The sequence below is a fragment of the Callionymus lyra genome, chromosome 11, assembly GCF_982586985.1.
Source record: "Callionymus lyra chromosome 11, fCalLyr1.hap1.1, whole genome shotgun sequence".
In the NCBI taxonomy this organism is placed as follows: domain Eukaryota; kingdom Metazoa; phylum Chordata; class Actinopteri; order Syngnathiformes; family Callionymidae; genus Callionymus; species Callionymus lyra.
In genome coordinates this window covers 3,802,345-3,819,850 of record NC_141828.1, presented here as the reverse complement: position 1 = coordinate 3,819,850, position 17,506 = coordinate 3,802,345, and positions in this window count along the sequence as shown.

Below are 17,506 nucleotides of genomic sequence, written 5' to 3'. Positions count from 1 at the left end.
TTCGTGCTTCATCTGCTTCTCTGCTCACTGATGACAGTGTTGAGAGGATGATGTCATCATCCATGATGGACAGTAGTTTGTTCAATGATCTTCTCTCAGCAACTGTCACCAGTGAGTCCAGCTTCATGCCAACCACAGAGCCAGCCCTCCTGATCAACCTGTTGACCTGTTGACCTCCTCTTGGACACATTTCCACCCCAACACACCACAGCATAGAACATGACACTGGCCACTACAGACTGGTCGAACATGCAGAGGAGCTTCTTGCAGATGTTAAATGATCGAAGCCTCCTCAGAAAGTACAGTCTACTCTGAACCTTCTTATATACATGGTCTGTGTTGCAGGACCAGTCCAGTTTACTGTCCATCCACACACCGAGGTACCTATAGTTGTCCACTATCTACACCTTGTCACCTCTGATGGACACTGGACGTGGCTTTGTCCTGGACCTCCCGAAGTCTAAGACCAGCTCCTTGGTCTTTGAGGTGTTCAGCTGCAGGTGGTTCCTCTCACTCCAGGGCACAAAGTCACGTATCAGACTCCTGTACTCGTCTTCACTGTTGTCCCTGATGCATCCAACAATAGCAGTGTCGTCAGCATACTTCTGGACGAGACTCAGCTCTGAGTTGTAGCAGAAGTCTGAAGTGTAGATGGTGAAGAGGAGAGGGGCCAGTACTGTCCCCTGAGGTGCTCCTGTACTGCACACCACAGTGTCAGACGTGATGTCCTTCAGCCTGACATACTGTGGTCTATCAGTAAGATAATCCGTAATCCAGGAGACCAGACCAGGGTCCACATGCATCTGTGTCAATTTGTCCTGCAGCAGAGTGGGCTGGATGGTGTTGAAGGCACTAGAAAAGTCCAGGAACAGGATCCTCACTGAACCGCTTCCTTTATCCTTGAGGCCCTGCCTCGTCTCTGAGAAAGATCAATGAACTTGCCACCCAACTGGGTGCAGTCCACTACCTATAAAGGCGGGAAATCATGTACATTTGCTCTATAATCAAGACACATAAGACAGACACAGGAGTCCCATAAAGTCAGGGAAAGGCCTGCACAATTAAAGGTGTCTTGAGATGTTTCTTGAAGGAGTCAGTAGATCATCAAACACAGAGGAAGATCGTTCCAAAGCTTAGGAGCAACAGCCTGGAAGGATTTCTCTCCTGTGGTCCGGAAATATGTGCAAGGAAGCATTTGTAGATTCACAGACGCATCCAGGTCTAGCCCTTCTCAGTGTGGCAAAGAAGATCTGGCTGTGGGCAGACCATCACCTGCTCTCTCTCAGAGCTCAGTGTGTGCCGGGGCGAGCTGGGGTTTTTCCGAGTCGGTGGCTGCAGAAATATGGTCTCTGTTCAGTCACTAGGTGGCGGACCTTGCCAGCAAGGAGAACCTCACATGTCCTCTTTGGTTCTTCCTCAGGGCCTCTGATTAACCCCACTAGGCATGCAGGCGGGCAGCGAGTTGATCTGCTCCTAGCGGACTTGGGGCACACTCCGCCTGCGGTGTGGCAGCCTCAGTGTTTTTTGGCAGGGTGTAGCAGCAGAGGTCGTCTGCTCAGTCGCTTCTTGGGCGTCCACCTCAACCTTCGCCAGAGCCTATCTCCTCGACGTGGCTACAGGATCAGTAGCTCACATTGTTTTGACCACTGACGTCCCCCTTGTGATGCTGCTGGGAGGAGCGGCGTCCAGCTGGGGGTACATTGATCCTGTTCGGCTTCGTCTTGGTTTAAACCAATAGCTAAGCGGTTAAAGGGTGGAGCACCAAAGGAAGTGGAACCCCTGAGTTATTGGTTTCACAACTTCAGGTTCTACGATTGGTGCGAGGCCCTCTAACCACGTCGTCCAGGTGCCACCTTTCCCAGCTGAGTTTTCAGTAGGAGGAAGTGCGTTGGGTATTCCCCAGCTGGGTGGCAAGTTCATTGAGTTTTCTCAGAGACGAGGCAGGGCCTTGAGGATAAACCAACAGCGAAGTAGTTAGAGGGCGGAGCATCAAAAGACGTAGAACCCCTGAGTTATTGGTTTCATAACTTCAGGTTCTACGATTGGTGCGAAGCCCTCTAACCACGTGGCCCAGGTGCCGCCTTTCCCAGCTGAGTTTTTAGTAGTTGGGTATTCCCCACCTGGGTGGAAAGTTCATTGAGCTTTCTCAGAGACGAGGCAGGCGCTGAGGATAAACCAATAGCAAAGTGGTTGGAGGGCTTTGCATCAATCTTAGAACCTGAAGTTATGTAACCAATAACTCATGGGTTTTGGTACTACACTGGATGACTTGCTCAGAGACAAATTAAGTTAGGGGGTTAATGATGACCGCATCCAAAGACATTTGTTATCAAAAGCAGACGACAGACTGTCACTGGCAAGAGCAGTCGAGTAGGCAACATCGATGGAAGCAGCATCTAAGGGTGTAGCAGAACTGCAGCACAGTGTAACAGAGGGATATCTTCACTAACTTCAGTCTTCAACAGCAGAGCGGCAGACACAGACACCGACAGCGATGGGAGGATGTTTCAGATGTGGAGAGAACCACTCATCCGCCGATTGCCGTTTCAGAGACGCAGTGTGCCACAACTGTCACAAGAGGGGGCACTTAGCCAGGAGAAGCCGAGGACCCAAACAAACAAGACAGAACTGGGGAAAGACAAGAGGTGCAACTCACAGGCTGGAAGATATCCAAATATTGTACAATCTTGACAAGAGGAAAAAGTTGAGTCATATAAGGAACAAAAAATAGTAAACGGACATAACATTTAGTTTGAAATAGACCCTTGTTCCGGCATTACAGTAATGATTGAAGAATCGTGCAAGAAAATAGGGGGTGGATCACTACTTCAAACAAAAACTGGTCACTTAAACAAGAAATTAGGTTGGAGTGGTAGGTAATGAAGGCCTCAATCACTTACAAAGGGCAAACAGAAATTATGTTTCTGTTGGGTGTCAAAGTTAATGGTCCAAACTTAGTAGGAAGAAATTGGCTGAAAGCTATTAGCTAGATAGGTAGCAGCTAGACTGGGCTATTTTCAGATTTCAGATGGGGCAGCAAAAGGAATTGGATACTCTTCCGTCACGGCACAAAGATGTGTTTAAAGGGGAACTGGGTACTTAAGTAGGAGCAACTGCAAAAATGTATGTTAACCCAGCCGCAAAACCACATTATTTTAAAAGCCAAGCCACTGCCATATGCCCTAAGGGAGAAGGTTCAGAATGAGTTATGTTGGATCAAAATTGTTATATACTTATACGCCATACTTAAATTAAATTAATGCTAAAAGATAATCAAAATATAAAGTACAATTTACTCATTTGATCTAAGAGTGGGAACGTTTGACAACACATTCACAATCAACATTCCACTCACAACTGATTACTGGTTAAAGACAAGCTTGAATCAGAATTAGGGTCAAAAACACCGGTAGAATCAACATTTTTTGTCTGCCTGCAACTACATCTGACAAAGGGACAGGAATAAACAGGTCCGGCAACACCCCGGGGGGGGAAGCAGAAGACAGGAAAACAACACCCACAACATGTTAACTCCGCCCAAGAACATTTAAATAATTAGATTAAAAGGAGTCAAATTAGGAAGTCTCTCAATGGGGGATTGGTAACACAGGGAACTTGAAAGAACAATTTGGCCGGAAAGAACGACCCACTGGGTGTGGACTTTGACTTAAATATAGCGAACTTTTTACAGCTCGCCACCATTATTGATGAATTATTGAAAGCTTGTATTTTCTTTGACTTGAAGCAGCGAATAAACAACCCGTTACACACTCTGGATTGTTCATCTTTCTGCACAAAGCGAAGGATAAGACCCGGGACGGATGTGACGTCGTGTTTGAGCGACGGAAACGACTCCGTTGTTTCGATCCTTTTAGTTAGCTAGACTAGAAAAGGAAGGTATCATTGAGCCTGTACGTTTTTCAGAGTGGGCTGCCCCTAAAGTTCCCATATTTAAAAAAACAAGACAAAAGTGTACGGATCTGTGGGGACTACAAAGTTACAGTGAATCCAGTATCCAAGCTGGATAACTACCCCATTCCCAAGACAGAAGACTTATTGGCATTAGTCAAGTCTCAGTCCTATCAGCAACTTCTGCTTGATGAAGATTCCAAACAGTTTACAATAATAAACACACACTGTGGACTTTTCCAATACACAAGGCTGCCTTCAGCCCCAGGCATGTTTCAGCACACTATGGACAACTTGAAAGGACTTCCACAACATTCAGGTGATGGGAAATGACACAAGCCATTTACAGAACCTAGAGGCAGTACTGGGGAGACTCTCAAAGGCGAGTGTCCGGCTCAAGAAAGACAAGTGTGTGTTCATGGCTGCAGAGGTTGTGTATCTTGGCTACAGAACCTCACCTTATGGTTGTGGAGCTGTCTTGTCTTACGATGGGGCAGACAGACCACTTGGCTACATGCCGCAATCCCTCACATCAGCAGAAATTGAAAAAGAGCAACTAGCTATATATCAGCAGTTGTTGTTTGTATATCACCAGTTCTTGTTAGGCACACATTGTACTTTCGTCCCACAACTTGCAGCAGCCAGAATGCAAAGATGGGCTTTGGTTTTGGCAGGAAGTTACTGAACATGGCAATGGGATGCTTTAAGCAGACTTCCATTGCCAACTACTCCCAGTAGTATTTCTCTTGGTTGTCATGCTTATGGAGCACATGAATGTCACACCACTGCATGTAAAACAGATCCAGGAGTGGACTAGACGGGACCAACTTTTGTCCAGAGTTAAGCTGTTGTTGCAAGGTTCTTCATACTTCCGACGTCAACAATCAAGTTTGGAAGAAAGCTGTATCCTGTTGGGAAGTAGGGTGATAGTACCACCCCAAGGAAGAGAGAGAATCATAGATGAACTTGGCCCGCAGTTATGTGGGGTGGCCATACATGGACGCTGATGTAGAGCCAGCAGTGCACATATGTCATGCATGTCAGTCCAATAGAGCTGCACCGGTGCATCCATGGGCATTAGCATAGCCATTGATGACACTGCATATAGACTTCTGTGGCCTAGTATTTAGGAAAATGCTTCTCATTGTCATCGATGCTTACTCCAAGTGGATCGAGGCACACCCGATGCAGTCTCTTCCAGCCTCTGCGACAGTTTTGAGAAGCATTTTCGCCAATCATGGACTCCCTGTGGTTATCGTCAGTGATAATGTGCCCAGTTTGGTAAGTGCCGAATTCAAGATATTCTTAAAGGGGCATCTAATGTGATTTAAGTTTGTCTTAAATTGTTCTAGGATTTCTTTATACTCAATGGATGGAACAATGGATTCCAGCAACATTGCTGGAGAGAAGTGGACCAATATCATGGAGAGTGGCACTGAGATCGGGGGCCGGTGAGACGACATCAACATCAAATCTGTCCACGGTACCATCAGGATCTGCCAAACGAAAGTGTCCTTGAAGATCCAGAACCAGCGGAACCAGCAGAGGCAACACCAGGAAGCACCACTCAGGAGATTGTGGTTTAGTCCTCCCCAGAATCAGGTTCAGATATTGGTCCCCACTATCCACAGCGGACGAAAACGGCATCCAAGTACCTAAAGTATTATGTTTGTAATAAGTAAGACTAGATAAGAAGACTATGGAGGAGGGAATGTTGTCTGGGGTTAAGTTTTAATCAGGCAGTTCAGGACCACACGGTGTCAAGACTTCATGTTTCACTTTTCACTTCACCATCAACTTGACTAATTTTGTTTACTAAAACAAACAGTTTACAAAGTAATTGAACTAGTTGGTTTGAGAGAGAGATTCAGAGAACAGGCTCGATTGAGGAGATTGATTCTCTGAAGGAGGAGCTTATTTTTATTTATTATTATTATTATTATTATTATTATTATATTATATTCTCATTATTATTATTATTATAATTATAATTATAATTACTATTATTATTATTGTATTATTGTTATTATTATCTATTTATTTTTGTTTTTATTATTTTACCAGCAGGTGATGAAACACGTTAGTTTGATTTTTTCAAGTTTCACGTTTTTCATTCATTTTATTCACATTTAAAAATATATTTTTCCAACAAATGAATTGATCCTTTTTTAAAAGTCTCTAAATAGAATTGTGACTTGATGAATGTTTCTACTGTTGGTCTGGAGCGCCCCCTTGTGGAGAGAAAGTGATCAGCTGTGATTGACAGGAACGAGGATGCTTGAAGATGAATAAACATGAAAGTAATAACATTTCATTTTTAACTTCTGTCCTCACGTGTACCATTGGGACGTTCCCTGGCCAGAGCGTACGTTTGATGAATTCTTTAAATGTTTAAACTGATGTTTTAATAGTAAATAAACTGATGTTTTAACAGTAAATAAACTGATGTTTTAATAGTAAATAAACTGATGTTTTAAAAGTAAATAAACTGATGTTTTAAAAGTAAATAAACTGATGTTTTAAAAGTAAATAAACTGATGTTTTAATAGTAAATAAACTGATGTTTTAATAGTAAATAAACTGATGTTTTAACAGTAAATAAACTGATGTTTTAATAGTAAATAAAGAGATGTTTTAACAGTAAATAAACTGATGTTTTAATTGTAAATAAAGAGATGTTTTAATTGTAAATAAACTGATGTTTTAATAGTAAATAAAGAGATGTTTTAACAGTAAATAAAGAGATGTTTTAATTGTAAATAAAGAGATGTTTTAATAGTAAATAAAGACATGTTTTAACAGTAAATAAAGACATGTTTTAATTGTAAATAAAGAGATGTTTTAATTGTAAATAAACTGATGTTTTAACAGTAAATAAAGAGATGTTTTAATTGTAAATAAAGAGATGTTTTAATTGTAAATAAAGAGATGTTTTAATTGTAAATAAACTGATGTTTTAACAGTAAATAAAGACATGTTTTAATAGTAAATAAAGACATGTTTTAATTGTAAATAAAGAGATGTTTTAATTGTAAATAAACTGATGTTTTAACAGTAAATAAAGACATGTTTTAACAGTAAATAAAGAGATGTTTTAATTGTAAATAAAGAGATGTTTTAATTGTAAATTAAGAGATGTTTTAATTGTAAATAAACTGATGTTTTAACAGTAAATAAAGAGATGTTTTAATTGTAAATAAAGAGATGTTTTAATAGTAAATAAAGACATGTTTTAACAGTAAATAAAGACATGTTTTAATTGTAAATAAAGAGATGTTTTAATAGTAAATAAACTGATGTTTTAACAGTAAATAAAGAGATGTTTTAATTGTAAATAAAGACATGTTTTAATAGTAAATAAAGACATGTTTTAACAGTAAATAAAGAGATGTTTTAATTGTAAATAAAGACATGTTTTAACAGTAAATAAAGAGATGTTTTAATTGTAAATAAAGAGATGTTTTAATAGTAAATAAACTGATGTTTTAACAGTAAATAAAGAGATGTTTTAATAGTAAATAAAGAGATGTTTTAATAGTAAATAAAGAGATGTTTTAATTGTAAATAAAGAGATGTTTTAATAGTAAATAAAGACATGTTTTAACAGTAAATAAAGACATGTTTTAACAGTAAATAAAGAGATGTTTTAATTGTAAATAAAGAGATGTTTTAATAGTAAATAAAGAGATGTTTTAATAGTAAATAAAGAGATGTTTTAATTGTAAATAAAGACATGTTTTAACAGTAAATAAAGAGATGTTTTAATTGTAAATAAAGAGATGTTTTAATAGTAAATAAACTGATGTTTTAACAGTAAATAAAGAGATCTTTTAATAGTAAATAAAGAGATGTTTTAATAGTAAATAAAGAGATGTTTTAATTGTAAATAAAGACATGTTTTAATAGTAAATAAAGACATGTTTTAACAGTAAATAAAGAGATGTTTTAATTGTAAATAAAGAGATGTTTTAATAGTAAATAAAGAGATGTTTTAATTGTAAATAAAGAGATGTTTTAATTGTAAATAAAGAGATGTTTTAATAGTAAATAAAGAGATGTTTTAATAGTAAATAAATACATATTTTAACAGTAAATAAAGAGATGTTTTAATTGTAAATAAAGAGATGTTTTAATAGTAAATAAACTGATGTTTTAACAGTAAATAAAGAGATGTTTTAATTGTAAATAAAGAGATGTTTTAATAGTAAATAAAGAGATGTTTTAATTGTAAATAAAGAGATGTTTTAATTGTAAATAAAGACATGTTTTAACAGTAAATAAACTGATGTTTTAATTGTAAATAAAGAGATGTTTTAATAGTAAATAAACTGATGTTTTAACAGTAAACAAAGTTAAAGTTATGTTATTTACAAACAAGAACAAAGTTAAAGTTATGTTATTTACAAACAAGAACAAAGTTAAAGTTATGTTATTTACAAACAAGAACAAAGTTAAAGTTAAAGTTATGTTATTTACAAACAAGAACAAAGTTAAAGTTATGTTATTTACAAACAAGAACAAAGTTAAAGTTAAAGTTATGTTATTTACAAACAAGAACAAGTTAAAGTTATGTTATTTACAAACAAGAACAAGTTAAAGTTATGTTATTTACAAACAAGAACAAAGTTAAAGTTATGTTATTTACAAACAAGAACAAAGTTAAAGTTATGTCATTTACAAACAAGAACAAAGATAAAGTTATGTTATTTACAAACAAGAACAAAGTTAAAGTTATGTCATTTACAAACAAGAACAAAGTTAAAGTTATGTCATTTACAAACAAGAACAAAGATAAAGTTATGTTATTTACAAACAAGAACAAAGTTAAAGTTATGTCATTTACAAACAAGAACAAAGTTAAAGTTATGTTATTTACAAACAAGAACAAAGTTAAAGTTATGTCATTTACAAACAAGAACAAAGTTAAAGTTATGTCATTTACAAACAAGAACAAAGTTAAAGTTATGTCATTTACAAACAAGAACAAAGTTAAAGTTATGTTATTTACAAACAAGAACAAAGTTAAAGTTATGTCATTTACAAACAAGAACAAAGATAAAGTTATGTTATTTACAAACAAGAACAAAGTTAAAGTTATGTAATTTACAAACAAGAACAAAGTTAAAGTTATGTTATTTACAAACAAGAACAAAGTTAAAGTTATGTCATTTACAAACAAGAACAAAGATAAAGTTATGTTATTTACAAACAAGAACAAAGTTAAAGTTATGTCATTTACAAACAAGAACAAAGTGAAAGTTATGTTATTTACAAACAAGAACAAAGTTAAAGTTATGTCATTTACAAACAAGAACAAAGATAAAGTTATGTTATTTACAAACAAGAACAAAGTTAAAGTTATGTCATTTACAAACAAGAACAAAGTTAAAGTTATGTCATATACAAACAAGAACAAAGTTAAAGTTATGTTATTTACAAACAAGAACAAAGTTAAAGTTATGTCATTTACAAACAAGAACAAAGTTAAAGTTATGTCATTTACAAACAAGAACAAAGTTAAAGTTATGTTATTTACAAACAAGAACAAAGTTAAAGTTATGTTATTTACAAACAAGAACAAAGTTAAAGTTATGTTATTTAAAAACAAGAACAAAGTTAAAGTTATGTTATTTACAAACAAGAACAAAGTTAAAGTTATGTTATTTACAAACAAGAACAAAGTTAAAGTTATGTTATTTACAAACAAGAACAAAGTTAAAGTTATGTTATTTACAAACAAGAACAAAGTTAAAGTTAAAGTTATGTTATTTACAAACAAGAACAAGTTAAAGTTATGTTATTTACAAACAAGAACAAAGTTAAAGTTATGTTATTTACAAACAAGAACAAAGTTAAAGTTATGTCATTTACAAACAAGAACAAAGTTAAAGTTATGTCATTTACGAACAAGAACAAAGTTAAAGTTATGTCATTTACAAACAAGAACAAAGTTAAAGTTATGTCATTTACAAACAAGAACAAAGTTAAAGTTATGTTATTTACAAACAAGAACAAAGTTAAAGTTATGTTATTTACAAACAAGAACAAAGTTAAAGTTATGTCATTTACAAACAAGAACAAAGTTAAAGTTATGTTATTTACAAACAAGAACAAAGTTAAAGTTATGTCATTTACAAACAAGAACAAAGTTAAAGTTATGTTATTTACAAACAAGAACAAAGTTAAAGTTATGTCATTTACAAACAAGAACAAAGTTAAAGTTTTGTTATTTACAAACAAGAACAAAGTTAAAGTTATGTCATTTACAAACAAGTACAAAGTTAAAGTTATGTCATTTACAAACAAGAACAAAGATAAAGTTATGTTATTTACAAACAAGAACAAAGTTAAAGTTATGTCATTTACAAACAAGAACAAAGTTAAAGTTATGTCATTTACAAACAAGAACAAAGTTAAAGTTATGTTATTTACAAACAAGAACAAAGTTAAAGTTATGTCATTTACAAACAAGAACAAATATAAAGTTATGTTATTTACAAACCAGAACAAAGTTAAAGTTATGTTATTTACAAACAAGAACAAAGTTAAAGTTATGTTATTTACAAACAAGAACAAAGATAAAGTTATGTTATTTACAAACAAGAACAAAGTTAAAGTTATGTCATTTACAAACAAGAACAAAGTTAAAGTTATGTCATTTACAAACAAGAACAAAGTTAAAGTTATGTTATTTACAAACAAGAACAAAGTTAAAGTTATGTCATTTACAAACAAGAACAAAGTTAAAGTTATGTCATTTACAAACAAGAACAAAGTTAAAGTTATGTCATTTACAAACAAGAACAAAGTTAAAGTTATGTCATTTACAAACAAGAACAAAGTTAAAGTTATGTTATTTACAAACAAGAACAAAGATAAAGTTATGTCATTTACAAACAAGAACAAAGTTAAAGTTATGTCATTTACAAACAAGAACAAAGTTAAAGTTATGTTATTTACAAACAAGAACATAGTTAAAGTTATGTCATTTACAAACAAGAACAAAGTTAAAGTTATGTCATTTACAAACAAGAACAAAGTTAAAGTTATGTTATTTACAAACAAGAACAAAGTTAAAGTTATGTCATTTACAAACAAGAACAAAGTTAAAGTTATGTTATTTACAAACAAGAACAAAGTTAAAGTTATGTCATTTACAAACAAGAACAAAGTTAAAGTTATGTTATTTACAAACAAGAACAAAGTTAAAGTTATGTCATTTACAAACAAGAACAAAGTTAAAGTTTTGTTATTTACAAACAAGAACAAAGTTAAAGTTATGTCATTTACAAACAAGAACAAAGTTAAAGTTATGTCATTTACAAACAAGAACAAAGTTAAAGTTATGTCATTTACAAACAAGTACAAAGTTAAAGTTATGTCATTTACAAACAAGAACAAAGTTAAAGTTATGTCATTTACAAACAAGAACAAAGATAAAGTTATGTTATTTACAAACAAGAACAAAGTTAAAGTTATGTAATTTACAAACAAGAACAAAGTTAAAGTTATGTCATTTACAAACAAGAACAAAGTTAAAGTTATGTTATTTACAAACAAGAACAAAGTTAAAGTTATGTCATTTACAAACAAGAACAAATATAAAGTTATGTTATTTACAAACCAGAACAAAGTTAAAGTTATGTTATTTACAAACAAGAACAAAGTTAAAGTTATGTTATTTACAAACAAGAACAAAGTTAAAGTTATGTCATTTACAAACAAGAACAAAGATAAAGTTATGTTATTTACAAACAAGAACAGAGTTAAAGTTATGTCATTTACAAACAAGAACAAAGTTAAAGTTATGTCATTTACAAACAAGAACAAAGTTAAAGTTATGTCATTTACAAACAAGAACAAAGTTAAAGTTATGTTATTTACAAACAAGAACAAAGTTAAAGTTATGTCATTTACAAACAAGAACAAAGTTAAAGTTATGTCATTTACAAACAAGAACAAAGTTAAAGTTATGTTATTTACAAACAAGAACAAAGATAAAGTTATGTCATTTACAAACAAGAACAAAGTTAAAGTTATGTCATTTACAAACAAGAACAAAGTTAAAGTTATGTTATTTACAAACAAGAACAAAGTTAAAGTTATGTCATTTACAAACAAGAACAAAGTTAAAGTTATGTCATTTACAAACAAGAACAAAGTTAAAGTTATGTTATTTACAAACAAGAACAAAGTTAAAGTTATGTCATTTACAAACAAGAACAAAGTTAAAGTTATGTTATTTACAAACAAGAACAAAGTTAAAGTTATGTCATTTACAAACAAGAACAAAGTTAAAGTTATGTCATTTACAAACAAGTACAAAGTTAAAGTTATGTCATTTACAAACAAGAACAAAGTTAAAGTTATGTTATTCACAAACAAGAACAAAGTTAAAGTTATGTCATTTACAAACAAGAACAAAGTTAAAGTTATGTTATTCACAAACAAGAACAAAGATAAAGTTATGTCATTTACAAACAAGAACAAAGTTAAAGTTATGTCATTTACAAACAAGAACAAAGTTAAAGTTATGTTATTTACAAACAAGAACAAAGTTAAAGTTATGTATGTCATTTACAAACAAGAACAAAGTTAAAGTTATGTCATTTACAAACAAGAACAAAGTTAAAGTTATGTCATTTACAAACAAGAACAAAGTTAAAGTTATGTTATTTTCAAACAAGAACAAAGTTAAAGTTATGTTATTTACAAACAAGAACAAAGTTAAAGTTATGTTATTTACAAACAAGAACAAAGTTAAAGTTATGTCATTTACAAACAAGAACAAAGATAAAGTTATGTCATTTACAAACAAGAACAAAGATAAAGTAATGTCATTTACAAACAAGAACAAAGATAAAGTTATGTTATTTTCAAACAAGAACAAAGTTCTACCTCATTTGGTGCTCCGCCCTCTAACTGCTACGCTATTGGTTTATCCTGGAGGCCCCGCCTCGTCTCTGAGAAAGCTGAATAACTCTCCACTCAGCTGGTTCAGTCACTTCCTATAAAGGCAGGAAACACTCGCAGCACTTCCTCCTTAACAACTCAGCAGAAGCTCCTGACAGTGGAATGTAATGATGGATGAAGATAGAAGTGAACAAATGTGTCATGAAGCTCTTAGACTCCCTGAAGAGACACACATGCTTCCTTTGTCTCGACCAATCACACGCTGATGATTGTGTGACCTGTCGACCCCTGACGCCTCAGAGGTCATGATTATGATCAACACATATGTGATAAGAGTCTGCCTCGCAAACAACATGGCCGTCCTGTGCGGCCGTGATGACGCCAGGATCTCCTGGAGGAGGTTCCAGGATCTCCTGGAGGAGGTTCCAGGATCTCCTGGAGGAGGTTCCAGGATCTCCTGGAGGAGGTTCCAGGATCTTCTGGCCTGAAACATGGACGTCTGTGGTGAAGAGACTCCAGGACTATCCTCAGGTGCGCGACTTCATTCGTCCAACAGTCTGGAACACAAGATTCAAACTACAAACCGGGATATGGAAACTTTTTCGACGTTTAGCAAGTGCTCATGGGAAATGTAGTCTCCGGTCTAAACACGTCCACTTTAGTGACTTTAATCACAAAGAGCTGTTTTAACTCAGGATTATGTCAACAAACATAACAAACACCATAACTTTGTTAGATTTCAGTCGTTATGATTCAGTACTTTATTGATTTTAATCTATGAAATGATTAGTTAAAGTATTTGTTTGAATGTTTTTTTCTTCCTGAACATCTGGTCACGTGACTACAGCGGCTTCGTTGAGGATAAACGTATTTAAACAACATTTGCACTAAAACCAAAATGTAAACCATAATAATCATGTTTGATGTTTTTCTAAATAAACACGACGTTCATAATGTTTCCACTGAGGTTCTGCTGCAGGAAGAGAGTGAGGGAGGTGAAGAAGAGAGTGATGGAGGTGAAGAAGAGAGTGATGGAGGTGAAGAAGAGAGTGATGGAGGTGAAGAAGAGAGTGATGGAGGTGAAGAAGAGAGTGAGGGAGGTGAAGAAGAGAGTGATGGAGGTGAAGAAGAGAGTGATGGAGGTGAAGAAGAGAGTGATGGAGGTGAAGAAGAGAGTGATGGAGGTGAAGAAGAGAGTGATGGAGGTGAAGAAGAGAGTGATGGAGGTGAAGAAGAGAGTGATGGAGGTGAAGAAGAGAGTGATGGAGGTGAAGAAGAGAGTGATGGAGGTGAAGAAGAGAGTGATGGAGGTGAAGAAGAGAGTGAGGGAGGTGAAGAAGAGAGTGATGGAGGTGAAGAAGAGAGTGATGGAGGTGTAGAAAAGAGTGAGGGAGGTGAAGAAGAGAGTGATGGAGGTGAAGGAGAGAGTGAGGGAGGTGAAGAAGAGAGTGAGGGAGGTGAAGAAGAGTGAGGGAGGTGAAGAAGAGAGTGAGGGAGGTGAAGAAGAGAGTGATGGAGGTGAAGAAGAGAGTGATGGAGGTGAAGAAGAGAGTGAGGGAGGTGAAGAAGAGAGTGAGGGAGGTGAAGAAGAGAGTGATGGAGGTGAAGAAGAGAGTGATGGAGGTGAAGATACGATGTGTCCACAGTGGTCAGCTCCAGGTCACTAAGCCAGGACGACCAGCAGGTGTCGCTCTGGAGCAAACACACTGATGTCCGGTCGAGTCTTGTTCATCCAGGAGGTTCCTGCTGGTCCGACTGTCATGACCTTGTTCCCTGAAGAACTTCCTCCTGATGATCCTGAACGTCTACAGGCTGCTGGTCATCTGGACCTCAGTGTGTTTTATTTATGTTTATCTTTATAATTATTTTAAATGATTAGTATTTATGTTTATCTTTATAATTATTTTAAATGATTAGTATTTATGTTTATCTTTATAATTATTTTAAATGATTAGTATTTATGTTTATCTTTATAATTATTTTAAATGATTAGTATTTATGTTTATCTTTATAATTATTTTAAATGATTAGTATTTATGTTTATCTTTATAATCATTTTAAATGATTAGTATTTATGTTTATCTTTATAATTATTTTAAATGATTAGTATTTATGTTTATCTTTATAATTATTTTAAATGATTAGTATTTATGTTTATCTTTATAATTATTTTAAATGATTAGTATTTATGTTTATCTTTATAATTATTTTAAATGATTAGTATTTATGTTTATCTTTATAATTATTTTAAATGATTAGTATTTATGTTTATCTTTATAATTATTTTAAATGATTAGTATTTATGTTTATCTTTATAATTATTTTAAATGATTAGTATTTATGTTTATCTTTATAATTATTTTAAATGATTAGTATTTATGTTTATCTTTATAATTATTTTAAATGATTAGTATTTATGTTTATCTTTATAATTATTTTAAATGATTAGTATTTATGTTTATCTTTATAATTATTTTAAATGATTAGTATTTATGTTTATCTTTATTATTATTTTAAATGATTAGTATTTATGTTTATCTTTATAATTATTTTAAATGATTAGTATTTATGTTTATCTTTATAATTATTTTAAATGATTAGTATTTATGTTTATCTTTATTATTATTTTAAATGATTAGTATTTATGTTTATCTTTATAATTATTTTAAATGATTAGTATTTATGTTTATCTTTATAATTATTTTAAATGATTAGTATTTATGTTTATCTTTATAATCATTTTAAATGATTAGTATCTATGTTTATCTTTATAATTATTTTAAATGATTAGTATTTATGTTTATCTTTATAATTATTTTAAATGATTAGTATTTATGTTTATCTTTATAATTATTTTAAATGATTAGTATTTATGTTTATCTTTATAATCATTTTAAATGATTAGTATTTATGTTTATCTTTATAATTATTTTAAATGATTAGTATTTATGTTTATCTTTATAATTATTTTAAATGATTAGTATTTATGTTTATCTTTATAATTATTTTAAATGATTAGTATTTATGTTTATCTTTATTATTATTTTAAATGATTAGTATTTATGTTTATCTTTATAATTATTTTAAATGATTAGTATTTATGTTTATCTTTATTATTATTTTAAATGATTAGTATCTATGTTTATCTTTATAATTATTTTAAATGATTAGTATTTATGTTTATCTTTATAATTATTTTAAATGATTAGTATTTATGTTTATCTTTATAATTATTTTAAATGATTAGTATTTATGTTTATCTTTATAATTATTTTAAATGATTAGTATTTATGTTTATCTTTATAATTATTTTAAATGATTAGTATTTATGTTTATCTTTATAATTATTTTAAATGATTAGTATTTATGTTTATCTTTATAATTATTTTAAATGATTAGTATTTACGTTTATCTTTATAATTATTTTAAATGATTAGTATTTATGTTTATCTTTATAATTATTTTAAATGATTAGTATTTATGTTTATCTTTATAATTATTTTAAATGATTAGTATTTATGTTTATCTTTATAATTATTTTAAATGATTAGTATTTATGTTTATCTTTATAATTATTTTAAATGATTAGTATTTATGTTTATCTTTATAATTATTTTAAATGATTAGTATTTACGTTTATCTTTATAATTATTTTAAATGATTAGTATTTATGTTTATCTTTATAATTATTTTAAATGATTAGTATTTATGTTTATCTTTATAATTATTTTAAATGATTAGTATTTATGTTTATCTTTATAATTATTTTAAATGATTAGTATTTATGTTTATCTTTATAATTATTTTAAATGATTAGTATTTATGTTTATCTTTATAATTATTTTAAATGATTAGTATTTATGTTTATCTTTATAATTATTTTAAATGATTAGTATCTATGTTTATCTTTATAATTATTTTAAATGATTAGTATTTATGTTTATCTTTATAATTATTTTAAATGATTAGTATTTATGTTTATCTTTATAATTATTTTAAATGATTAGTATTTATGTTTATCTTTATTATTATTTTAAATGATTAGTATTTATGTTTATCTTAATAATTATTTTAAATGATTAGTATTTATGTTTATCTTTATAATTATTTTAAATGATTAGTATTTATGTTTATCTTTATAATTATTTTAAATGATTAGTATTTATGTTTATCTTTATAATTATTTTAAATGATTAGTATTTATGTTTATCTTTATAATTATTTTAAATGATTAGTATTTATGTTTATCTTTATAATTATTTTAAATGATTAGTATTTATGTTTATCTTTATAATTATTTTAAATGATTAGTATTTATGTTTATCTTTATAATTATTTTAAATGATTAGTATTTATGTTTATCCTTATAATTTTTTTAAATGATTAGTATTTATGTTTATCTTTATAATCATTTTAAATAAACAAACCGAAACAAATTCAATCTTCATTAAAACAAATTAGTTAAAACATAGAAATGTTGTATTTTTGTCCGTATATTTATGTAATATTTTATCTACATGTATCTTCATATCCATGTATTCATGATTAAGTAGAAGAATTATTGTTTGATGCGTTTCTTTAAAACATAGTATAAATAAACTATAGAATAAAAATAGTCAGAGCTACGTTTATTTCCAGCGACTACATTTCCCACAATGCGCAATGGGGAAGTGACGTCACTAAT